This window comes from Vicia villosa, linkage group LG1 (assembly GCF_029867415.1).
Source record: "Vicia villosa cultivar HV-30 ecotype Madison, WI linkage group LG1, Vvil1.0, whole genome shotgun sequence".
NCBI classification, from domain to species: domain Eukaryota; kingdom Viridiplantae; phylum Streptophyta; class Magnoliopsida; order Fabales; family Fabaceae; genus Vicia; species Vicia villosa.
Genome location: NC_081180.1, coordinates 247470314 through 247497379, shown reverse-complemented (window position 1 = coordinate 247497379; position 27066 = coordinate 247470314). Strand labels below are relative to the sequence as shown.

General features: G+C 37.0%; 1 long non-coding RNA gene across 1 annotated transcript; it reads right to left on the bottom strand.

Annotated features, from left to right (window-relative positions):
* Positions 1 to 8625: 8625 nt before the first annotated feature.
* LOC131645091 (uncharacterized) lies at positions 8626 to 18019 on the bottom strand. Its single transcript, XR_009296877.1, has 5 exons — positions 16130 to 18019; positions 9164 to 9274; positions 8991 to 9072; positions 8806 to 8901; positions 8626 to 8724 (listed from the first exon to the last, which is right to left on the bottom strand). It is a non-coding gene; the product is annotated as an uncharacterized LOC131645091 (long non-coding RNA).
* Between the last annotated feature and the right edge of the window lie 9047 nt (positions 18020 to 27066).

Below are 27066 nucleotides of genomic sequence, written 5' to 3'. Positions count from 1 at the left end.
TGTATGTGTGTCCATATCAATGCAATTGATAGGAACATCTGGACAGCTATTGTCAATGGTCCATTTCAGATCACTATGACAAATGCAGCTGGTGCAGTTGTTCCAAAACCAGAAGATACTTGGAATGCTGAAGATGAAAAGAAATATGCATACGATTGGAAAGCGAGAAACATTCTAATCTCAGCTCTAGGAGTTGATGAATACTATCGCGTTTCCCATTGTAGATCAGCTAAAGCTATGTGGGACACATTGCAAGTTGCCCACGAGGGAACGGATGATGTCAAACTAGCTAGGATCAATACGTTAACTCAAGAGTTCGAACTTTTCCACATGGAAGATGGTGAAACCATCGAAAGCATGCAGAAAAGATTCGTTCACCTGAAAAATCGATTAAATTCTCTTGATAGACCTGTTTCCAATGCAGTTGCTACTAACAAAATCTTAAGGTGTTTGAACAGGGAATGGCAGCCCAAAGTTACAGCAATTAAGGAAGCAAATGATCTCAACACTTTAGACATTACCACTCTCTTTGGTAAACTAGAGGAACATGAACAGCATCTTAAATGCCTTGACATGCATGAGAAGAGGACAAAGAAAGAAAAGAACATGGAGAAAGAGGTAGAGAAGAAGTCAATAGCTCTAAAAGCTTCGAGCTCCAAGACCTCAAAACGAGAGCCAAAGGATAGTGACACAAGTGATGACGAAGACTCCGATGATGAGGAAATGGGACTGTTTGTGCGAAGATACAACAAATATCTAAAGAAAAATGGAGCAAAACATTCCGACAAAGGATTGATCAACTATAGAAAGCAATCAAACATGTTCAAACAAGATGACGACAACAAAGGAAAGATCAAAGGTCTTTGCTTCAATTGTGGGAAAGCCGGTCACTACAAACCGGATTGTCCATACCTTAAGAAAGAAAAGGAGAAGAACCAAAGCAAAGGTCATAACAAATCTAAAAGAGCTTACATAGCATGGGAAAGTGATTCATCTAGTGAAAGCTCGTCAAGCGATGAAGAAGAATCAGCAAACCTATGTTTCATGGCTCATCAAAACAAGAAAAAGAAAGCTGTAAGTCATCTTAAACCTGAACTCGTAGATAAGGTATCTCATTCTCAACTAAAACTTGCTTTTGAAGAATTACATAGAGATGCAATTAAAGCTTTCAAACTTTTGGCCTCAAATAAGAAAATATTTTCATACCTTGAATCAAAAGTTGAGAAAACCGAAAGGGATATGGAAGCTTTAAAACAATCTATGCTAGACATTCAAAAGGACAAAGTTGAATTAGATCCTACATCATGGTTTGGTTGTGAGACATGTCACATTTGGCAAAAAGAAGTGAGAGATCTAAAAGCCAAGTTAGACAAGGCTCTACAACCAAAAGTGACTTTTGCGGTTGATCCAAACAAGTTCAAAAGATCGTATACTCCTTTATATAGTAAATACACTTTTGTACCAAAAGTATGAACTAGCAAAACTCCATATTCTCATCATATTACCTGTCATTATTGTTGCAAAAAGGGACATACCATTGAAAAATGCAAATTTAGGAGAATTTTAGTTCCTAAAGGAGTATTTCAATGGTTGCCTAAGTGCAACAAATTGTGTACTCACTACCAAGGACCCAATGAAAATTGGGGACCTCCCTCTTTAAATTAATCTTGCAGGAAAAGTGTCTTGACATTGCCGAAAGGTTGTGGTTCCTTGATAGCGGATGTTCAAGACACATGACTGGAGACCTATCTCTTTTCGTTGAGTTTCAAGCAAAGAAAAAGGGGTATGTCACCTATGGAGATAACAATCGGGGAGCCATACTTGGTAAAGGAAGTGTAGGTAACCCTTCTACCACTACTATAACTGATGTGCTGCTAGTAGAAGGTCTTAAACATAATCTTTTAAGTATAAGTCAATTGTGCGACAAAGATTTTAAAGTAATGTTTACAAATTCTGGATGCACAATTGAACATACTAAGAAAAGAGACATTATGTTTAAGGGCTTAAGAGTAAACAACATTTACATGCTAAACTTGGATGAGGTATCTAAGTCTAGTACCAAATGTCTAGTTGCTCTAGGCGATGACTCATGGCTTTGGCATAGACGTCTCGCCCACATAAATTTTGACTTACTAAATAAAGTTGTCTCAAAAGATTTAGTAATCGGCTTACCCAAAATGAAGTTTTCAAAAGATCATCTATGTGATGCTTGTCAAAAGGGAAAGCAAACAAAAACCTCTTTTAAATCAAAGAACGTGGTTTCAACATCACGCCCTCTTGAGCTACTTCACATGGATCTCTTTGGCCCTTCAAGGACTAAAAGCATAGGTGGAAACACCTATGGTTTTGTCATTGTCGATGATTACTCGAGATTTTGTTGGACAATCTTTTTACCTAGTAAGGATCAAACTTTTCCAGCCTTTACACAATTTGCAAGATTATGTCAAAACAAAATGAACAACAAAATAGTTGCAATTCGAAGTGATCACGGTGGAGAATTTGAAAACATTTCTTTTGAAAAATACTGTGATAAACATGGAATTGAGCATAACTTTTCAGCTCCTAGAACACCTCAACAAAACGGAGTAGTTGAACGTAAAAATCGTGTTCTAGAGGAGCTGGCAAGAACAATGCTGAATGAGGGTAATCTACCAAAGTATTTCTGGGCTGACGCAATTAGTACAGCATGTTATGTTTTGAATAGGATAACAATACGTCCTATACTGAACAAAACTCCCTATGAATTACTAAAGGGTAGAAAACCAAATGTATCTCATCTCCATGTATTCGGTTGCAAGTGTTTTGTTTTGAACAATGGTAAGGATAATCTTGGCAAATTCGATGCTAAAGCTGATGAGGGCATATTCCTTGGTTACTCACAATCTAGCAAAGCATATCGAATATATAATAAGAGATTACTTATAGTAGAAGAGTCCGTACACGTTTCTTTTGATGAATCTTATGCAAAATATGTCGAGAAAGGTCTTTCATTTAATGGTGCAGGCCCATCCACTGAAGACATTGTCAAGGATAAGGAAGATGAGGATGAGAGTATTGTAAAGAAAGATGCTGAGAGAGAGAAAGATGAGTCTCACAATGAAAATGAAAAAGAAAGCATCTCAAACAATGAAGAACTTCCCAAGGCCTGGACAAACGTGAAAGACCATCCAATTGACAATATAATAGGAGACATCTCAAGGGGCGTTACAACACGCTCAAAGATAAGTAACTTCTGCCATCAATTTGCTTTTGTTTCACAAGTTGAGCCGAAAAACGCTAAGGACGCATTACTTGATGAGCATTGGCTAATGGCCATGCAAGAAGAATTAAACCAATTTAAACGGAATGATGTTTGGGACTTAGTCCCTCATCCGGGAGATCATCAAGTAATAGGCACTAGATGGGTTTTTCGTAACAAACTTGATGAAAACGGTGTTATTACTAGAAACAAAGCTAGATTAGTTGCTCAAGGTTACAATCAAGAGGAAGGTATTGATTATGAAGAGACATACGCTCCTGTAGCACGTCTCGAAGCTATTCGCCTCTTACTTGCTTATGCGTGTTCTAAAGACTTCAAACTATTCCAAATGGATGTTAAGAGTGCCTTTCTAAATGGCTATATAAATGAAGAAGTCTATGTTGCTCAGCCACCCGGCTTTGAGAATTACATGTATCCAACTCATGTTTATAAGCTGAAACGTGCTCTATACGGCCTTAAACAAGCCCCTCGGGCTTGGTACGAACGTTTGAGCAAATTTCTCCTTAGTCAAGGGTACTCTAGAGACTTTTCTAAGCTTATGCAGAGTGAATTTGAGATGAGTCTCATGGGTGAGCTAAATTTCTTCCTTGGCCTACAAATCAAGCAACTCAGTCATGGAACGTTTGTGAATCAAACTAAATATTGTACGGAGCTGCTCAAAAGATTTGGAATGAGTGAAGCAAAGGAAATTGACACACCTATGGCAACAAATACAAATCTAGACAAAGATGAGAAAGGTAAAGAGGTTGACGTGAAATTATACCGAGGTATGATAGGATCACTATTGTATCTTACTGCCTCAAGACCAGACATTATGTTTAGTGTGTGTATGTGTGCAAGATATCAATCTTGTCCAAAAGAATCTCACTTGAAAGCTGTCAAAAGAATTCTGCGATATTTACGTGGAACTACTACATATGGTCTATGGTATCCAAAAGGAAATGAGTGTCATTTGGTAGGATTCTCCGATTCAGATTTTGCTGGCTGCAAATCCGATAGAAAAAGCACCAGTGGAACGTGTCATCTATTCTCAAACTCATTAATAAGTTGGCATAGTAAGAAACAAGTATCGGTTGCATTATCCACTGCTGAGGCAGAATATGTAGCTGCTGGAAGCTGCTGTGCACAAATATTATGGCTCAAGCAACAACTTCTTGACTTTGGCATTAAGCTTGATCACATACCTATCATGTGCGACAACACAAGCGCCATAAACTTGAGTAAAAATCCTGTCTTACACTCACGTACCAAACATATTGAAATAAGGCATCACTTTCTACGAGATCATGTAGAGAAAGGAGACGTTACTTTTGAACATGTAGAAAGCAAGAAGCAACTAGCTGACATCTTCACCAAACCGCTAGCAACGGAGCAATATTTCAACATTCGTAGGGAATTAGGGATACTCGATATCTCTAATTTGGGCTAATTACGTTTGTTTTCTCTTAATATTATTTCTTTACTTTATGTATATATCTATTTGTCTTGCTAACAATTTTTTTTGCATAAAGGTAGCTCATCATCAAGCCAGGCGTCATATTGAAAAAGCGGTAACGCAATTGGTGTTCACTTCCAAAAATATTATTGATACTATAATATGCTATCAATTAACATGCTTATAGTGACCTCATGCATAAAAACTGCTCCTGCTCACATATGTGTCTCATTCTACCATTAACTACCTTTTACCTACTATACTATACATGCTAGCATTACTATCTATGGTTCTCTTGTTACTCTTCTATTCTCCTGTTTTCTCTTTTTGATGTTGACAAAGGGGGAGATAGATGCTGAGCGTACGAGGGAGCTTTGTTGAGAGATTGCCCTGTTGAGAGATAGATGCCGGATGTACGGGGGAGCCTTGTTGAGTCTGTGTCACTTACTACCAAAGCTTTTGACTATTGGTTTGCCATCATCAAAAAGGGGGAGTATGTGAATACAAGATTACACTCAAAGATGTTTTTGATTTATGGCAAACTCAAATGAGCATTCAAACAACAAGGAGGAATTTGATCACTCATGAAAGCACAAGGTGATCCACTATGCATATAAGTCGACTCAACACAAGCTGGACATGAAAAATGCAGAAAATCAGCAGTTAGGTCGACCTACTGTCAACCTAGGTCGACCTAAAATGAAGGAAAATCCATATACCTCTGCTAGGTCGACTCACAGACCATTTAGGTCGACTCAAAATGAAGAAATCTTCATATCAGTCTGCTAGGTCGACCTACATGGCAACTAGGTCGACCTAATCTGTGAAAATGTCCCCAAAATGCATCAGAAGAGGATTCTGGTCGACCTACTCCTTCAACAGGTCGACCTAACTGGGAGCAAAATTCTGCAAGCTCTGTTAGGTCGACCTAAGCACTACAAGTGGTCGACCTAACTGATCAAGAAAGTTCAAAAATCAGTTTTTCTTGGTTCTAACTGTTATGCAATCATATATATTGTGCAAGGGTAATTATTCAAGGAACACCAACGACTGAAAGATACATAAACGCTTCTCATCTTCGTTCTTCATCATCTCCAACACAATTACACATAATCATTCTTGCGTTGCGGGTTAGTGATGAGTTCGATAACGTCCATGGAACGGAATTGAAGATTCCTAGTGGGTGAAGGTTTGTGGGGTTTGTTGGTGAATAAAATCTGCGGGTTTTGTCCTCCACGACGGGTGGTTCTTGGGGGTTTTTATCAAGAGGCGTTCATTGAGGATTCGGCTGAGTGTAACGATTGAGGAACGGGGAGTTCAAGGAATCAAGACACTGCAGAAGGGAATCAAAGTGAAGCTCTTGGATAACCTTGATCTGGCTCAAGATTAAGGGGGAAGAAGATTCAAAGGATCGACATAATTGGTTTATCGTTTATCGCTTTGTTATCTTCTTTGTATATACTACTTTCAACATTAATGAAAGATTACCCAATTTCAATTTGGAATTGGGGGCAGACGTAGTCGTAGCGAGGACGATCGACGAACTGCCTAAACAAATATCGTGTTCTTGTCGCTTTTACTTTCTCTTTTACTTTCTGTTCATAATTGGTTATAAGTGCAAAATTGATCAACGATTCGAGTGTTAAAATTGTGAATTAAAGTTCTGCACAAACATCACAATTCACCACAACTTGAATCACTATCAATTTGAACGTATCACCAAGTGTTTGTGTTTTTGCTTAATCCAATCTTACTGCATTGAAAATCAAAATTGTCAATCTAGAAGTTAATTGGTTTTCAGTTGTAAAACGTACTGTTTAGCTATCATATTACTTCACCATCAATTCCACTTACTCTTTGGTTTTGAAACACATACGACCTTTGCAATAGCGGTCCAGAATAGACGCAAGTCGATTCAGAACCGCTTTCGCTCGAGTCAGTAGAAAAATCCTTAAAAACTTAGTGAGATCTATTCACCCCCCCCCCCTCTAGATCTTTAGGCCAGCGTCTAACAAAGAGCCCATGGATAACCATGGATACAAATGGGTGCTAATACCTTCCCTTTGTATAACCTACCCCCGAACCCAAAATCTCTTAAAGGTCTTTTTCTGTTTCTTTTATAAACCTTTCCTTAATTGGATAAAATAAAGTCGGTGGCGACTCTCTGATTTTCAAAACTCAAAAATAAAAGAAGAGTCAGTTCGTATCTCTCACGCGAGATAAAAAAACCGAGGGCGACAATCATGAACTTGGAAGGGTATTTAACTTGAATCGAAACTTGGAATAACGATCTTGACAAAGCTCTTGAATTTTGAATGAATATTGTCTTGAACAATGGATTTAACGTGAATGATATTCTGCAATTTGAAGAAATTCTCATTAATTATTTTGAACTTGTATTAAATTCCAAATAATTCACATGAATCAATTTTCCACACCATGAGGAACCCATAGACCAACATCTTGAATCATACTTCTTGGAAATGGCACACTTAAATGAATACCTCCATAAAAATGAATTCAAATCAACTCGCAAGCAATAAGTAAATGAATAACAAGTAAAACATTGTTTACTAAGAATTCACAACCTTATCTTTTGTCTTGAACCTCAATCTTCAATTGAATTACAAAATTCAAGAAGCGTTCCAATCCCATTCAAAATATTTATAAAGTCTTGAACCATAGCTTAAACCAACTAGGAACATTTGATTCGATGACAACTCAATGAATATTTACACACCCGACAAATGTCGTCACAAGAGAAGAAACTCTATCAAATCTTTTGAATTTTCGGTAATTGAGAGAATCCTTTAAATGATAATGATGATGACGAACCACTATCTTGGCACAAAAAACAGAAGAAACCCTAATACACTTATTTCTTGAAAAATCCTTGCACTACTACGGAAAAGGGCTACGAAAGCGATTTTTTTGGGCTACTAAAGCGCTTTAAAGCGCTGCCAAATCCAGCGCTGCCGTAGGTAACGAAAGCGCTTTTGAAAGCGCTCTGGTAGCCCCCCTATAAGAGCGCTTTTTCCAGAAAAGCGCTCTGGTAGCCCCCCCTATAAGAGCGCTTTTTCCAAAAAAGCGCTCTGGTAGCCCCCCTATAAGAGCGCTTTTTCCAGAAAAAGCGCTCTGGTAGCCCCCCTATCAGAGCGCTTTTTCTGGAAAAAGCGCTCTGGTAGCCCCCCCTAAAAGAGCACTTTTCCAAAAGCGCTTTCGTAGGTTGCATTTTTTTTATTTTTTATGCTTTTTTTTTAATCTTAGGCAGTGCTCTTAGTAATAAAGCGCTTTAGTAGGTGGCCCTTTAAGAGCGTTTTTTAAAAGCGCTGTCGTTGCTAAATGAGGTATTTTAAAGTGCAACCTGTAATTTAAGCCTCCTAGTTCGACCTGTAATATTTTCGACCTGTAATATATTTTCAAGCTGTAATATTTTCGACCTGTAATATATTTTCGACGATATATTTTCAACCATAGGTAGGACAATATATATATATATATATATATATATATATATATATACTAATATAATACAATTATAAATATCCAAAGTTATATATATACATCATTATAGTTCCTGTCAAACAAACTAAATCATGTAAAGTATGATATATATATACAGAAAGTTCCACATGTAACTAACTCATGTCAAACAAACTAAATCAGTAACATCAACAATATTATACTTCAAATATTGGCAACAGTATGAACAAAGTTAGTAACCATCCTAGAGTACTATAATATTATACTTCAAAAGTTTGATCGTTTCCCGGCCTGGTCCTGCAAAGTATGAACAGAACAACACGGTCAATTAAAGGCTTAACAACAACAAAAACAAACATGAACCAACATCCACCAATGAAACTCAAACACAAAGTCATTATCAAAATAATGTATTCATAAAACTGTTCACACAATAATGTATTCATACCTACATGAATAGTTGATGAATATAAAATTGACACAAATTCTCTTTGATTTCTTCCAACTTAAGTCTCGTGTAAGAAGCAGCATAGAAGTCGTCAAAGTACTACAGAACAAAAACATAATATGAATGATTTAGTTAAATGTAATAAATTATAAGAAATTATCTTAAGTTATAAATTCATACCGTGATTGGAATCTCTAATTAATTCGCTTGAATGATTTCTTTCATAAACCTCAAAACATAGTATCTGCAATCTGAACTGTTTCGCTGGATCGGACACTACATAGAAAAACAAATAATATTTTATAGTTGTCTTGTTTTATCAAGTAGCATAAATATTCTAAGAAAAATTGTGAAAAATAATGTACCTGCACTTTGATCCAAGTAATGTTATTTGATTTAGTCCGGGATACCTGTGCGTCTCGTTGACTTCGGAACACTTGTATTGATCTAACAAAATTATAAAAGCATATATTTAGATCAATCTCACAAATAATTAAATATATAAATATACACGAATATTTAGAACGATCCCACTTACGTATCAATCATTGCCTTCATAGCTGGATAATTGGTCCACTCACCATCTACCGAATTCAGAAAATATACCACTTCTCTTATAGGGTTGATAGCAAGCAACAACCAGTGTGCTCTATAAATTAAAACAATAGGTTATATGAAAATTTTGCTACGCAAAAGAAAAAAAGATTAGATGAACCAAGAATGAGAAACTAACCCTACTGGTCGGGTATTATACGCCCAAAGAATCAGACTTTCTGTATTGCCGGTGGACAGGAGTCTATCGACTAAGCGTTGTCTAACTGATTCCGGTTCCGTAGCAATTGTCATTCCGCTGCAATGGGCGGAAGTCACGAAACGGAATCTGTTTGACAATGCAGTCCCGCGCAACACTCTGTCATACAACAACCTACCGTGGAAAGTCTCTGAGAATCAATTTTTGACTTATCCGACTTAAAACCCTAATTAAGTAACCTGTTGAACTTCTTGATCTAAAGCCCTATCTAATAAAAGAAAATAAAACATACAACACATATTTTATTTTTATTTTCATTAAAGGTTAATGTAACATCAACAAAGAGTTCATAAACTTGTGAATCTTGGTTAAATATATTTTTTCTCCTCTTATCATTATTTACTATCATTATCTTGAATATCATCGGTACTTATTCATGATATCATCTGTCAATAAATTTATTTTATTTTATTTCACTCCCAAAAATTCCACGGTTTAACTGTGGCAAACTTAACAATTCTAGATAATGAAAAAAAAATGTTTAGCCACATTTATTTACGCCATGGTTAAAAGTTTGTGGTTATTGTACCAATCTCATTTGATCCCTTTACTTCAACTAGTGCTTTGCTAGGAAAATCTATGGATGTAAGTATACGTATTTCACTTTACTTCAACTAGTGCTTTGCTAGGAAATTGTGTAATTGGATATGAAGAGATCAAAGAATAACTTAAACAAACCAAAGAGCAACTTACACAAACTATTGAGCAATGCATCTACAAATTAGTTTTTGTAGCATTTATTAAATGATGCACTTTTTTTGCAAATACTAGATTATTTTTTTTTGTTTTAACAAGTAAAAGTATAATACATGTTTTTTTGGTGTTAAAAAGTGGAGAAATGATACTTATTTTTTTGTTATGAAATAGATGTATGATACTTTTTTTAGTATTATAAGAAGTATTGTAGTTGCTAAATAATTTAATCATTATGTTTGACATTAGAAATTAACAATTTATTAGTTTTTATTATTGTTTTGAAATCATCAAAATTTACTAGTATAAAATAAAAATTAAATGGTTGATTTAAAAATAAAACTATTTAGCCACGGCCAGCCTATGGTTAATAAATTTTATTTAAATAGTTAAAAATATGAAGAGGTATGTGCGCATTTTAGCTACAGTTAAATTGTGCCTAATTGTCTATTTAGAATTTTCAATATACTATTCTACCACGGTACAAACATAGTTAATATTGCAACACCATTTTTTCCATTATTTTGTCAACTGTGACTAAGTGTAATTCGCCATGGTTTTATTGCCACAGTTTTGACAGTGACCAATCCATGAACTTTTGGGGCCCAAACCTATGAAAAGACCAAATTGTCTAACCAATTTTCTGTACCACATTTTCATAAATTTACGGAAGAAACCAGATTTTTCAAATTCTCAGAAGATACCGAAAATTTCAAAGGCGTACTGGAAATTTGGCGAAAAAACAAGACTTACAGTTTATTTTATAAAATTTCTGGTATTTTGTACCGGAAATTTCAAAATTTTCTGGTATTTGCTATCGGAAATTGCAAAATTCCTGGTATTAACATTTACCAATGTTACCAGAAATTTTGAAATTTTCGGTGCATATTATTATACCAAAAATTTTGAAATTTCCAGTGCCTATTATTATACCAGAAATTTCTGATATTTTAATTTTAAAAAAATAACTATTTTTCTTATATATTTAAATTTTGCAATGAGGGCCAGAGACAGGGAAGGTTCTATTGCGGGACGAACCACTGATAGAGCCGGTGCAGTTGCTCGAGCTGCTGATGAGGCGCAGGCATTAGAGCTACGTGTTGAACGCCTTCCTCTGACCGGTTCTAATCAGAAACGAAGGGCCGAGCAGTAGGCAGTGGCGGGGTTTCGCACAACTTGCCGTCGGACTGGTAGAGCATCCACCATAGTGGAGGAGCCGGTGGTTCAGGTGCAAACAGTTCAAGAGTCGGTGGTTCGGAAGCAGGTGGCTGAGGAGCATGTGGTTGTTGAGCCGGTGGTTCAGGTGGTCCAAGAGCAGGTAGTTGTTGAGTCGATGGTTCAGGAGACGGTGGTTCAGGATCAGGTGGTTCAAGAGCAGGTAGTTAAGGATACAGACACAACCGCTTGTGCATCTACGGAGCCATCAGTAAACAATGATGGAGGTTTCCTCGAAGGACCTTCTGACAGGTTTGTGTTTACGGGATACGCTGACCATCTCACTTATAGGATATGGCAGGGCGAGGTATGTAATATTGGTCTCGTTTTTATGTTTATTACGCGATTTGATATATACTAATTTGTTCTAAATGTATTATTTTGTTACAGGATCGTCCAATGTTGAAGGTCGCTTCTCACGGGTCGAAGTTGAAGAACTTCCTGAAGAGTCGGATGCCTGAGCAGGTGAGGAGGAGAGTTGAGGAATTCCATATGATAGACTTTATTGGATGTTCCTTGACGATGCTAGACGCCTCCCTGTTATTAGCTTTTGTAGTGCGGTGGCACCTAGAGACAGCATCCTTCCATCTTCCATTTGGGGAGATGATTGTGACTTTAGATGATGTGGATGCCTTCTTTCACATTCCGATTGCTAGTACGTTTTTCACACCAAATTATAGGGACCAGGCGACGGTCGTGCGCATGGTTATGGATGCTTTGGAGCTTAATGAAGTGGGTGTGTGTCATACCCCAAAATTTGCCCATGTCATTTCACTTTTCAAGCTCATACCAAAAGTTTAAGACTCAAAGACACACTCTCCTAGACAATGGCTCAATGAACTATGGTTTGGAATTCTCTAAAGAAAATCAATGAATCAAAGTCTCTAATGGATTTCATATGGCTTCTGATGTTTCAAACTATCTCTATGGCAAGGTACAAGCTTCAATTCCAAGGATTTCCCAGTCAATTGCTCAGAAAGTCAACAGTTGACTAGTTTGACATAAAAGTCAACTGTGGTCAAAGTACAGTCAAAATTCCTGTTTTTTTTGTCAACAACCTTATTTTGAAGTATCATTCATCATTTGATCAACGATTGATCATGATTCATCAAGGAAAGTTCAGAAATCAACAAAACCTAAAGTTTCTAAATTAGGGTTTTTTGACCTAAAGTCAACTGAACTTTGACCAGCCATAACTTTCACATGGAACATATGATTTCCCATACAAAGCTCAATTTGAAGGAAATTGAATTCTCTACAACTTTGTCTCTCACATGCCAAGTCTAAAAATGCTTCATTTGAGAGATATGGATCAAAATATTACAGGTCCTTTTTGAAAGTCAACCAAAATAAGTTTTTTGTCAAAGCCCATATCATCAAGATAAAATCCCCAAATGGAAAAAATGTCCCAGAGAGGCTTGTAGAGGACATCTTGAGGTTTCTAAAAAGTCCTAGAACTCTTCCATATCTTAAAAATTGAGTGAGATATGCCTTGTCAAAGTTGGACAAAATTGAGTGAAAAATGTGAAGCAAAAATGATTCAAAAAGAGTTTTCTTGCAAATGGGCCCAAGTTTTTAAGATCCAATCTTTATCCTCAAGTTATCCACGACATCCAATTAGGTGGCCACGAAATATTGAGATTAACTTGATTTTATATGAATTTTTTATTCATTTAAAAATGATATAATTCATGAAAATCAAAAGAAAATCAAATATTTGATTGAAGATATTATATGAATCAATTCCAATCATCAAAACACTCCATATTTGATATAAATTTCGTGGCCAAGAAGAGTGGAAAGATAGAGATTGAGATTGAGCAAATTTGGAAATATTTGCAAAACCAATTTCAAACAAATTTTCAATCTTTGATTCAAGAAAGATTCAAGCCAAATTTTGACCTAATCACATCCTTATATATATTGTATGCCATACACAAGAGCCAAGGACGAAAATTGGAAGAGAGAATTAGGGTTTCAAGGTCACCAAAACTCAAGAAAAGTGTAAATCAAGATTTCGTATTCCAGCCACTTTCAGGAACAAACAATCATCCTAACTCCTTCCTGAGGTATGTTTGAGTAAGTATACATGGCTCTTACACTTCCATAATGTCTATCATGCATGCTTCGAGATTCATATATTCATTCATGTTCTTTAATATTCGTTTTCCATGAATCGCTGTGGGTTAATGAATTTTGTTACCATGGATGATTTCCAGAGGATAATTAGAGAAGGTTTGGACTCTTGGCTCGAAGTTTTAACGCCCAGGTCATAAAACACCATGATTAGGGCAAGACCCTTAGAGTGCTTCATTTTCCTACTTCTAGGGGGTTTTAGGGCAAACTAATGCCTCCAATGGACTCGCAACCATTGAATTAAGAGGACAAGGTCTTTTGTTTGCGCTTGTTCTTGATCTTTTGCAGGTTTCAGATCGTGCCATGAAAGCTTCAGATTCAAAGGAAAATCCGCAGGTAATTCTGCAGATATATCCAAAGCAAAATCCGTAGGAAACGGTGAGAGAGATGATGAATAGTGACTGGGAACAGACAATCACACGCGGCGTGCTTTGATTCGTGGGTTAACCACGAAGAATTCTCTCTCCACTTCCATTCGTTGGTCAACAGCCAGGGATTTCTCTCTCTCTTTTGATTGGCTGATCATAATTACCAGGGGCCCACTCGGTCCATATTCTGACTTTTTAACTTATATGTACTTTATTATATTTATTTTTCATGGCCCAGGTAAATAAACAAGTAAAATGCGCACCACGTTTGGCAAAGGAAGCTGGCAACCTTTGGGTACCGAGTTCGACTCCCAGCATCCTCAATTTATTTTTACAAATCATCTGTTCGCAGATTGGGTATGACCAGGCTTGTGCACACCTACAATACACCCCCAACGCATCACCATCAGATCCTCAGCATCCAGCATCCAACGCATGTGGATTGCAGACGCATCATATGGTCTCCAGCCTCACCACACTTAATCACAGAGCTAAGTCTCTTAATTGATTCTTTATTTTTTTTTAAATTCTATTTAAAATTGTTTTCCTTAATTCTTTAATTTATTCTTTTCTAAAAAATTTGTTTTTTTCACTAATTAAATAATAGTATCTTTTGATAATTATTTAATCGAAAACCCGATTTTTCTCATAATATTTAAAATAATTGTTTCTAACCATAAATATTACTACCTCCGGTCCCATTTATAAGAAAAGATTCATTTTTTAGATACAATTGAATAAATAATGTATCTGGATAATATATTGTCCAAATACATTATTTATTCAATGTATCTAAAAAAGGAATATTTTCTTATAAATGAGACCAGAGGGAGTATTATTTTAGTATATAATTTTAATTAATTAAATTAGTTAGGATTAATCCAATAATTATTATATTTAATCGAACCTTCTGTAGCAACCTGCCTAAAAATTTAGCTTTAGAGTCGCCACCTATTCTGAAGGGCGAATAGGAAACCCTACGCAGTATAGAGATCAGGGTAAGATACTATATTCAGGTCGAGGGAAGGTGTTAGGCACCCTCAACCCTTTCCTAAAGGTTAACATTGCAAAGATAAGGGTTATGGCAAAACATAAAGAAAGGTAACAAACAATTAATAGGGTTAAAGACATGATTAAGATTTGGAGGAAGGGGACTCGCCTTGTTGCCAAGTGCCTACGTATCTCCTTATGGAGAATCAGAGTCAACGTAGTTCGGGGACAGGATTGTACGCCTTAGAATTGATTATAGAGATTGTGTGAAGTTGTTTTGAAATTGTTTTGAGGCTCTTCGAATTGCCTATCGCAGTTTGAATTTGATTTGAAAGGGCATTTTGAGTTGCCCAGGATGAAAATCCTGTAGTATCGTGGTTTAGTGTATTTTAGATGTTTCGGGCGTACAACCCTGATTTGGCACAATTAACCGCAATGATCAATAGGTTTGATCACCATAGTTAAAAGATTGGGGTTTTGCACCATTACCAATTCAAATCGATTGATTCGATTATCACTAATAATGAATTAACGTATTTTATTATTTTTATGAATTTGTATTTTTATACTGTTACCTCTCATAACCGATTAATACGATTACAAATAATAACAAATTGATAAGGTATGCTAATCATCATAACCAAAGATGGTTAAAACCATTTAGCAAAATAAATTTATTTGAATTTTAATGTTATTTTATAATTATGTTAAATAAAAAATATAATAACTTAAATCTAATAAATTATTAATTCTAATTATTAATTTACATATAATAAAAACTAACGTGGCCATATAATGGGGGTTCGTTCCCTTTTCAAAACTTTGACCACATCTCTCTTTTTATTCAGTTAATAATACTAATAATAAAACAAACAAAATTAACTAAAAAAATGAGAAAGGAGCAACAACAGTAACGTGAGAATGCAAGATGATATGAATCATGTTTTTTTCAATTTAATTTTGCTAAAAAAAAAAACCTACCCAAATAAATATCTATAAAATTAAATGACAGTAAATAAATAGAAACTTTGACTTTTCTACCCAAGAATAACCAATCGAATCGCAACACGTGGCAAACCAAGTGAGAAAAAAAAGTTATAAAGCATAAAGTTACACGTGAACCACCCCTTTACAATGTCAATCACCTTTTTTTTAAAAAAAACCACTTCTTCTTTGTTAGACTTGCAGCAAACCAAACAATCTCACATTCTAATCTTTCAAACATGAATAATTTCACCAGCAAACAGAAAAAAGAAGACAAGCTACGCTCAATATGAAAAGGAATGCTTACCAGATATATAGCTCCTTATGAACAGGCGGAGGAAGAGCAGTGGATGCTTAGATTCTTGTTAATTGATTTACAGGTGGTGGTTGTTTCGTCGGAGATGGGGGAGTCCGATCAATTCATAGCGGATTCGGCGATGACGTCCGACGGCAGATGGAAGGTTGCTGATGCGATGTGTTGTTGTGCGTGTTGCAAGTGGCCTTGTCGGAGGTATGCTCTTCGCAGAAGCGTGGCTGTGATGCGAAGTCGTTAACGGCGGCGATTGACGCACGTGAGTTGCAGATCGGAGCGGTCTTCAGCGGCAGCGATCGTGCTTCTTTTTCTAGCTGAATTGCGTCGTTTGCGAATACCCAGAGCTGAGCGTTGGTTGTTGGCAAAATTGAGAGGAAAACAATGGTGGAAGCTGACTGTGAGTGTAGTGTAACGGTGATGGTGATAATGGTTGGAAAAGTCAGGATGGAATTGTTGCATGGAAAGTGGTCTCTTCCAAGAGAATAAGTTCGTTTGTGGAATTTTGTACAGTGTGGCGTTTGTTAAAAAGTAGGGGAAATTTGTACGTGAATGGAGAGTGGTACCGAATAGGGTTAATTCTCTCCTCCCCCCCTTTTTAATTGTTAGGTTTAGTCCTATTTATATTAGTTAAATTAGGTTTTTTTTCTATGCCTAATGGGCCTATTACCCAATTAGCTTAATAATTATAAAAGAATAAAATCCTAATAATACTAATATTTAGATTAATACTAATAGTCCTAATAATATTAATCCTAACAATAGTAATATTTATAAATAATAATAAAAAATAATCACACCAAATATTAAAACTAATAACCAGTCCAAGCTAATTAATAATAATAATTAAAGATGATCAAATCAAATATTGAAATAGTCCGACAAAAAATCATAAGCTATATGATCAATTGTGAAACGGACTAAAAATCTCGAAGATGGCACAGATGGGTCAGATGACTAGGCTCCCGCACCTTCTAACTTTAACCCTAATTTTAACTCAGGATATTCTATAAGAACGCAGGTTTGACAATAGGAATGTCAAACCCCATGATTCTTAATTTTGATCCTTGATGAATTAAAAGACATGAATTGACCGGGCAAATTTTGGGGTATGACAGCTGCCCCTGTTCAATCTTCTTAGACTTGAAGAGTCGGATAGGCACGTCTGCCTATCGTGATCTAAAGGTAGAAGATGATTGAACATTGAAATGCCCTGAAATTTGCCTTGTTGGGAAGAAGTTTTGGAGGAGATGGGCTTACAGATGCCACCGAGGTGAATACCATTTTTCAGAGTGTGGAGCAAACGCTTTTGAAAGGGACCACTGTGTTTTGGTTGTAGCACGGCCTAAAAAGGCAACCTGAGTTTTATGTAATGTTATGATGCATGCAATGTATGATGCAGTGAGCTTCCCAAAATAAATGAGAGCCATGTATGTATATGCACTATGTATGAATGAGGTGTGTTAGTTGAATGATGCATGATTGTTAGTTGTGTTAGTTGAAGTATGTTAGTAAATATTGAAAAAGAAAAATAGCACCTTTGATTGTTTGTTGATGATGTTTTGGAAGATATCACTGCCGAGGGACTAACGTGATAAACCCAATTGAAGAACGGTTTAAAAATCTTGTGTGCCTGAAAAAGCTCCTAGAAAGGATGGAATACGCTTTAAAGAAGACTGCCTGAAAAGGCTCCTGAAAAGGACTGCAACAACAGGGTTATTTGCGAGGGTTATCGCAAAATTTACCTGCGCCAACAGGGTTATTTGCGAGGGTTATCGCAAAATTTACCTGTGCCAACAGGGTTATTTGCGAGGGTTATCGCAAAATTTACCTGCACCAATAGGGTTATTTGCGAGGGTTATCGCAAAATTTACCTGCACCAATAGGGTTATTTGCGAGGGTTATCGCAAAATTTACCTGCACCAACAGGGTTATTTGCGAGGGTTATCGCAAAATTTACCTGTACCAACAGGGTTATTTGCGAGGGTCATCGCAAAATTTACCTGTACCAATAGGGTTGTTTGCGAGGGTTATCGCAAAATTTACCTGCACCAACAGGGTTATTTGCCCTGGTTCGGACAAATTTTACCTGCACCAAAGGAATTACCTGCCATGGTTCTGACAAGCGTACCTGCATAAAAGTAATCGTTTGCTATAGTTCTAGCAAACATACCTGCATGAGAGAGATTCACCTGTTTGGAGACTCACGACTCGAGGGTCGGAGAAAATACACCTTTCACAACACGAGGGTTGGAAACTCACGACACGTGGGTCGGACAATACACCTATCACAACACGAGGGTTGGAGATTAGGCTTTTGTAGCGTGATTTGAATTTTGATGTAATAGTCAGACGGGAACTGACTACCAAACGAGAATTGGATTTGATGGTTTTCCAGTATGAGAACTGGACTTTGTAATGATTTGGATTGCCAATAGAAACTGGGCTTTTTGTGTATGCTAATGCTAATGTGTATGTATGTATGCTAATGCCGATGCAACCCCGAGATTTTATCTCCTTAAACCTATTGAACTTGTTTAATCCATGCTTGCACCTACACCATGACTATGCTTATGTTGGCTTTGTAATGTGGATAATGCTTATGCATATACGTATGTTTTGTTGACGTAATGAGTGGAACGAAGTAATGTCTTCTGTAAGATTACCTGAAAAGGTCTTTTGAATGGATGTGAATGTTTGTCTTAAAGAAGACTATCTGAAATGATTTTTCGACATGGTAGCAATTTGTCTTAGAGAAGACCACCTGTAAAGGCTCTTAGCGTAGATAGAAATTTGTCTTAAAGAAGATCACTTGAAAAAGTTCTTAGCAAGGGATGAAGAATGTCTTTAAAGATGACTACCTGAAAAGGTTGAAAGATGTCTTAAAGAAGACTACCTGAAGAGGTTCTTGAGAGGGATGACGAATTGTTTTTTTTTTAAAGAGACTACCTGAAAAGGTACTTAGGACAAGAATGTCTCTAAGAAGCCTACCTGAAAAGGTGCTTAGAAGAAGGATGTCCTGAAGAAGACTACCTCAAAAGGTACTTAGAAAAAGAATGTCTTGAAGAAGACTACCTCAAAAGGTACTTAGAAAAGGGAACGTCTTGAAAAAGACTACCTGAAAAGGAACTTTAGAAAGAGGGATGTCTTAAAGAAGACTACCTGAAAAGGTACTTAGAAAAAGAATGTCCTAAAGAAGACTACCTGAAAAGGTACTTAGAAAAAGAATGTCCTGAAGAAGACTACCTCAAAAGGTAAAAGGAATGTCTTGAAGAAGACTACCTCAAAAGGTACTTAGAAAAGGAATGTCTTGAAGAAGACTACCTGAAAAGGTTCTTGGAAATGAAGATGACTGTCTTAGAGAAGACTACCTAGAAAGGTTTTTAGAAAAGAATGTCTTGAAAAAGACTACCTGAAGAGATTCCTGAAAAGGATGACAATTCGTCTTGAATAAGACTGCTTGGGGAAACTCCTAGAAAGGATCGTGAGATTTGTCTTAAAGAAGACTACGTAAAAAGTTACGGTGTAATGTATCAACCAATGTATGTAATGCATAATTTGTATGTATTTGTATGATGCTCCAATGGTAGGTTATCAATAACCAAAGCGTATATAGTTCGCTGGAGTTGCAGGTTTGTTTGATAAGATGGGGGGTGATGCTAGCACGATTTCCCAATACCTGTTTTGTTTGAACTTTGGAGATCGTAGTTAGGAGAAAGATTTGTTCGATGTTGTAAAGTGCGAGAACGCCTTTTTCCTTTTGTTGTGTGTCTTGCGGATTTGATATCCATTGCCCCAGTATTTTCATGGAGAAAGATGCTTATGAAGGAAGTGCCCCAGGGAATAGCCTTGTCATATGCTTCGATGTTTAGATTGAAGGGTGTGCCCCTGATCTCCAGGTCATGGAAGGTTATCCATAGTGTTCTATCCTTTGAATTTGAATTCTTCCCATGTCTAACATGCCCCTGTTTGAGATTGCTTTGAGATGTGCCCCAAGTCGATTGAACCTTAGGAAGACTGCCCCTAGTTAATAGGATGTTCGATTGTATGCCCCTGTGCTCCTTGAAATTTTTGCCCCTGTTTAGGAGAACCCCCTAGATGTGGTTCCCCCGACTCCAAGGTCTTTATTAGAAATGATCACCTTTGACTAACCCAAGTTTCGAGATTTCCTCGATGCTAAGTGTATATTCGTAGACGGTGTTGTACCTTTCGAGAAGTAACCCCAATGCGATGCGTATGCAAGTTTTGAAATCGAAGTCCGTTATGAATTAGGACTGGATGGTTTTGAAAAGAATGCTTGAAGAAGCACATTGGTTAGAAATAGTTTTAACAAACATAGGAGTCAGTATAACAAATCCTGCTTAATATGCTTTCATAGTTAACCTTGCCTCAATTAGGACTTTTAACTGTTGTAACTTGGCCTGGTTCATGTTTTAAGAAACAATGGATATAAGGCTCGAAATTTTATTTAACCCACCCCTTTCTCCTTGATGTTCTCCCGATCCTAAAAATTCGCCTAATCCAATGGATGTGCTTTGTTTGCGAGAGAATTGTTTCAGTCATGATGTTGGGCAGAAGCCCTAGTAGAGATCCAAGCTTTGCTGGAAATATTATGAAGGTCCAAGCATTGATGAAAAATTTTGTAAAGATCCAAGCATTGATGTGAAGCTTTGATGGTTTAGCAGTCACAAGATTATCCTTTGTATTTCGCCTTTGTTTTTATCCCTTATTTTTGCATGAGCTAATTCTTTTGAATTTGACCCATCGGGATGCCCCAATTTTGCCTAAGTCTTTTTGTTTCCTTTTATGGAATTTTCATTTTGACTTAGCGGGCGTTTTTTATTCTTGAAAGCTCCTTTTGAGATTGATTCTTGGATATTGCATGTTGTGACTGCTATGTTGATTTTGATCTGTAAGCTTCGCCTTTGATGCTTCCTCGATCTTGAATGATGTAATGAGGAAGAAGGTGTTGTAAATGTTACCTCCATTGCTTCCTCAATCTTGGATGAATGCGGGGAAGAAGATATGCTTGAACCTTATGCTTGGATTGACTGATTCTCTTGGCAACCAAAATACATCATTGAATTAGTTGACATCTACCCTGCCCCTGGTTAAAATCAAGGTTCTTTTAAAAAGTAGAAACAAACTCCAACTCCTGGCTCGAGGGGGTAACGAGGGATTAACATCCTTATATCTCCACTGTTTGGGAATGGAAACAATGCCTGTACATCCTCGGCTTGGTCTTACCTTGAAAGCATACGTTTAGCTGGACTTAGTCATTTGTATTCGTCATTCTCCCTCAAGTTTGTTAATAACCCTAAAAATAGGAGTGTGCGACTGGAAAGTCATAGTAGTGAGTGAACGAAATGAATGAATTGATTCCAGAACCTGCATGGTTGTCCCATTAGAATTACTAATCCGAAGGTACAACTTTTATCTTGATTAACACTTAGCGGTCATAAGGGTTGAAATTGTGAGCACGGTAAACACCTATTGATCCTAGGGATAATCTCCTTTGTAGATCCACTGACCTTGTTTCACTCCTTAGATTCTTAAACTTGTGGAAGTGAGGGCAACCTCGAATTTTCTTTGGACACGTCAAACCTGTCGAGAATATATTGTTAGCGGTGGGTTTTCGTCGTATCGGAACTTCATGAGTTTCCTTTGAGTGAACCTCTTTTGCTTTTCCTAAGGATAGTATCACCTATGACCCTTTTGCCCCTTGGCGTGGAGTTAACACACGTCGCATTTCTCCATCGTATTTATGCATCTTTGTTCAGGATTTTGCCCCAGTTGGACTAATCCTTGCCTCCAGGTTATCGTAGGGCATCCTTGTAAGTTTGATATGTTCTAAGATGAACCCCTTTATGACTAGATACATCTTGAGTGTATCTATGAGGGAACTCTCTGTTGAACTAATCCTTGCTCGATGACAACCTTCATTGTATTCATAATCCTGTTATGACAAGGCATGGACATGCGGTTGGCATGGCGAAAGGCATCTTTTTTTCTTTAGCAAGACTAAGATCTTTTATTCTCCTTGCTCCGTAGTCTACGATCCTTTGATTTTTTTTTGAGTTTCGGGAAACCGGCTAGCACGGTTGGTATGAATGCGGGCGAAGATAGAAATGCAAATGTGAATGTATGAATGCTCGAAAATGCAAATGCACGCGTAAGCGAGGGACTCCTTATATTGTAACTCCGTGTATGCAATGCAGACGTGTAACATATGATCCTAGGGATAGCCTTAGAGGCGACATTAGACCCTCTTGGAATCTTTATAGGGTAAATGTTATGACACGCTAAGGGAAATCCCTTGGATTCGAGAGTGTGCAGAAGATAGAGGCTAGTGACTGTTCAAGACAGTCACTCAATCTCATGGCCATCGAGAGGCCAATCAACGTGTACCAATGAATTTGTCCCTCGTGGGAAGGTTCTCTATGCGGAACACAACCTATCTAAGGACGATATGGACGAAGAGCAATCCCTACAGGCTAGGGATGTGATGTGTAAATGGAGATCCAAACCCTACAAGTTAGAGGGTGCGCGGGACTGAGCATGGAGTGACCGTTCAGGACGGTCACTAGATTTCATGGCCATCGAGAGGCCAATCAAACGTATGTTAATGAAGTTGTCCTTCGGGGAAGGACGCGTCGTCGTGAAAACACACGAGCGTGAAAGAAAATCCCTATAGGCTAGGGAGTGCGTAGGTGTAGGCACGAGATGACCGTTCGAGACAGTCACTAGATCGCATGGCCATCGAGAGGCCAATTGACGTGCGTTAATAGAAATGTCCTTCGTGGGAAGGACACGTAGTTGTAAGAATACAATGGTATAAAAATAAAATCCCCACAGGCTAGGGGATGCATAGATGGTGATGTCCTTCGTGGGAAAGACATGGTATTTAAAAATTAGAGTCCCTACAGGCTAGGGACCACACGGGGATACCTGCAAAATCCAAACGCATAGATATCCAAAGCAAATAAGTTACAAACATATAATAAGCACATGAGCACGAAAGTCCTAGGTTCATAGGTTCGACGTAGGGGGCTCTAGGGAGCCAACCTTTTATGGGAGTGTTCTAGAAGGTCTCATGGGGTCGTTCGTAGCCTCCGAGACTTTTTCGTCTCTTCGGATTTTGGAACAACTCATTTTATCCATGAGGTTCGAATTTTTGGGGTAGGTTCCCGGAGAGATCAGCTAAGTATCCAGTCCAGCCCTCCACAAAGTCAAGCTTCGTTTCGGACCTTTCCAAATACCTAACCCACTCCGAGTGGAGTTATCAGTGAGACTCGTAAGGCGATTCATGTCCCCTTTTGGTCTCAAAGTTAACCCCCACACTTAAGGTTTTAACACTACATAATATATCCAGCAGTATATAAAAATATAATAGTCAATAAAAAATATAAATATATTCACATAAGTGATCAGATATAAACATATCCTGAATAATTAAATATTTTTAAATAAAAATAAATAAATAAACAAATTTAAAAAAAATAAGAAATAAAAAATAATTACAAACCCTGAAAAAGGCGCGTTAGCCAAACCCTAAAAAGTTGCCAAACCTAAACCGTTTGCCACAAACCTAAACCTAAACCCTCTCAAGCCTTAGGAGCATAGTAATTCACCGTTAAGTGTATCCCCAGCAGAGTCGCCAGCTGTAGCAACCTGCCTAAAAATTTAGCTTTAGAGTCGCCACCTATTCTGAAGGGCGAATAGGAAACCCTACGCAGTATAGAGATCAGGGTAAGATACTATATTCAGGTCGAGGGAAGGTGTTAGGCACCCTCAACCCTTTCCTAAAGGTTAACATTGCAAAGATAAGGGTTATGGCAAAACATAAAGAAAGGTAACAAACAATTAATAGGGTTAAAGACATGATTAAGATTTGGAGGAAGGGGACTCGCCTTGTTGCCAAGTGCCTACGTATCTCCTTATGGAGAATCAGAGTCAACGTAGTTCGGGGACAGGATTGTACGCCTTAGAATTGATTATAGAGATTGTGTGAAGTTGTTTTGAAATTGTTTTGAGGCTCTTCGAATTGCCTATCGCAGTTTGAATTTGATTTGAAAGGGCATTTTGAGTTGCCCAGGATGAAAATCCTGTAGTATCGTGGTTTAGTGTATTTTAGATGTTTCGGGCGTACAACCCTGATTTGGCACAATTAACCGCAATGATCAATAGGTTTGATCACCATAGTTAAAAGATTGGGGTTTTGCACCATTACCAATTCAAATCGATTGATTCGATTATCACTAATAATGAATTAACGTATTTTATTATTTTTATGAATTTGTATTTTTATACTGTTACCTCTCATAACCGATTAATACGATTACAAATAATAACAAATTGATAAGGTATGCTAATCATCATAACCAAAGATGGTTAAAACCATTTAGCAAAATAAATTTATTTGAATTTTAATGTTATTTTATAATTATGTTAAATAAAAAATATAATAACTTAAATCTAATAAATTATTAATTCTAATTATTAATTTACATATAATAAAAACTAACGTGGCCATATAATGGGGGTTCGTTCCCTTTTCAAAACTTTGACCACATCTCTCTTTTTATTCAGTTAATAATACTAATAATAAAACAAACAAAATTAACTAAAAAAATGAGAAAGGAGCAACAACAGTAACGTGAGAATGCAAGATGATATGAATCATGTTTTTTTCAATTTAATTTTGCTAAAAAAAAAAACCTACCCAAATAAATATCTATAAAATTAAATGACAGTAAATAAATAGAAACTTTGACTTTTCTACCCAAGAATAACCAATCGAATCGCAACACGTGGCAAACCAAGTGAGAAAAAAAAGTTATAAAGCATAAAGTTACACGTGAACCACCCCTTTACAATGTCAATCACCTTTTTTTTAAAAAAAACCACTTCTTCTTTGTTAGACTTGCAGCAAACCAAACAATCTCACATTCTAATCTTTCAAACATGAATAATTTCACCAGCAAACAGAAAAAAGAAGACAAGCTACGCTCAATATGAAAAGGAATGCTTACCAGATATATAGCTCCTTATGAACAGGCGGAGGAAGAGCAGTGGATGCTTAGATTCTTGTTAATTGATTTACAGGTGGTGGTTGTTTCGTCGGAGATGGGGGAGTCCGATCAATTCATAGCGGATTCGGCGATGACGTCCGACGGCAGATGGAAGGTTGCTGATGCGATGTGTTGTTGTGCGTGTTGCAAGTGGCCTTGTCGGAGGTATGCTCTTCGCAGAAGCGTGGCTGTGATGCGAAGTCGTTAACGGCGGCGATTGACGCACGTGAGTTGCAGATCGGAGCGGTCTTCAGCGGCAGCGATCGTGCTTCTTTTTCTAGCTGAATTGCGTCGTTTGCGAATACCCAGAGCTGAGCGTTGGTTGTTGGCAAAATTGAGAGGAAAACAATGGTGGAAGCTGACTGTGAGTGTAGTGTAACGGTGATGGTGATAATGGTTGGAAAAGTCAGGATGGAATTGTTGCATGGAAAGTGGTCTCTTCCAAGAGAATAAGTTCGTTTGTGGAATTTTGTACAGTGTGGCGTTTGTTAAAAAGTAGGGGAAATTTGTACGTGAATGGAGAGTGGTACCGAATAGGGTTAATTCTCTCCTCCCCCCCTTTTTAATTGTTAGGTTTAGTCCTATTTATATTAGTTAAATTAGGTTTTTTTTCTATGCCTAATGGGCCTATTACCCAATTAGCTTAATAATTATAAAAGAATAAAATCCTAATAATACTAATATTTAGATTAATACTAATAGTCCTAATAATATTAATCCTAACAATAGTAATATTTATAAATAATAATAAAAAATAATCACACCAAATATTAAAACTAATAACCAGTCCAAGCTAATTAATAATAATAATTAAAGATGATCAAATCAAATATTGAAATAGTCCGACAAAAAATCATAAGCTATATGATCAATTGTGAAACGGACTAAAAATCTCGAAGATGGCACAGATGGGTCAGATGACTAGGCTCCCGCACCTTCTAACTTTAACCCTAATTTTAACTCAGGATATTCTATAAGAACGCAGGTTTGACAATAGGAATGTCAAACCCCATGATTCTTAATTTTGATCCTTGATGAATTAAAAGACATGAATTGACCGGGCAAATTTTGGGGTATGACACCTTCGATTTTCTTATTTTTAATGGTTATTTAAAATATTAAATTTACTTTTCACATTTTATTTAACCTAGTTGTCTAACCCTGATTTATACTGACAAATCAGGGCTGTCGACCTTCAATGCACTAACTTTTCTCTTCTTCATTCGTAATTTTCAGGGTTGATCAAGAAGCGATGAAGGCTCAAGATATTTAAATTAATTATTTTTCCCTCTTATTTTCTTCCTTTATTCTTTGCATGTTGCCTTAAATGACTATTATATCCTTCCCTTAGACTACCTGCCCTCTTTATAGTAGAGACAGTCTTGTGGCGAACTATAAATTTGATGACCCTTCAACATCCAATTGAAAGGCTTCCTGCCCTCTCATGGTATGGATAGACCCTTTCGCCCGAAATACTTAAAGAACAAAAAAGACAATCTTAGGGTAGGTGTTCTTAAATGCTTGCTCACATTCAATTCAAAATTCAAAATGCTTTTCACACCTCCTTTTCAAAAAACATTCAAAAAGGCTACGCTTATTTTAAAAGCTAAAGTCCTTATTCAAATCCTTTTTCTCAAACTTCTCAAACGTTTTGAAAACAAAGTGAGCTAAGCAATTAAGAACCCATGGATAACCATGGATACAAAGGGTGCTTACACCTTCCCTTTGTATAACCTAACCCCCAAACACAATATCTTTCAAAGGTCTTTCCTGTTCTTTTTGCCTTTCCAATTGGATAAAATAAATTCGGTGGCGACTCTTGCTTAACCGCGACATTTCAAAAAAGGCCAGTTCTCCCGCCGT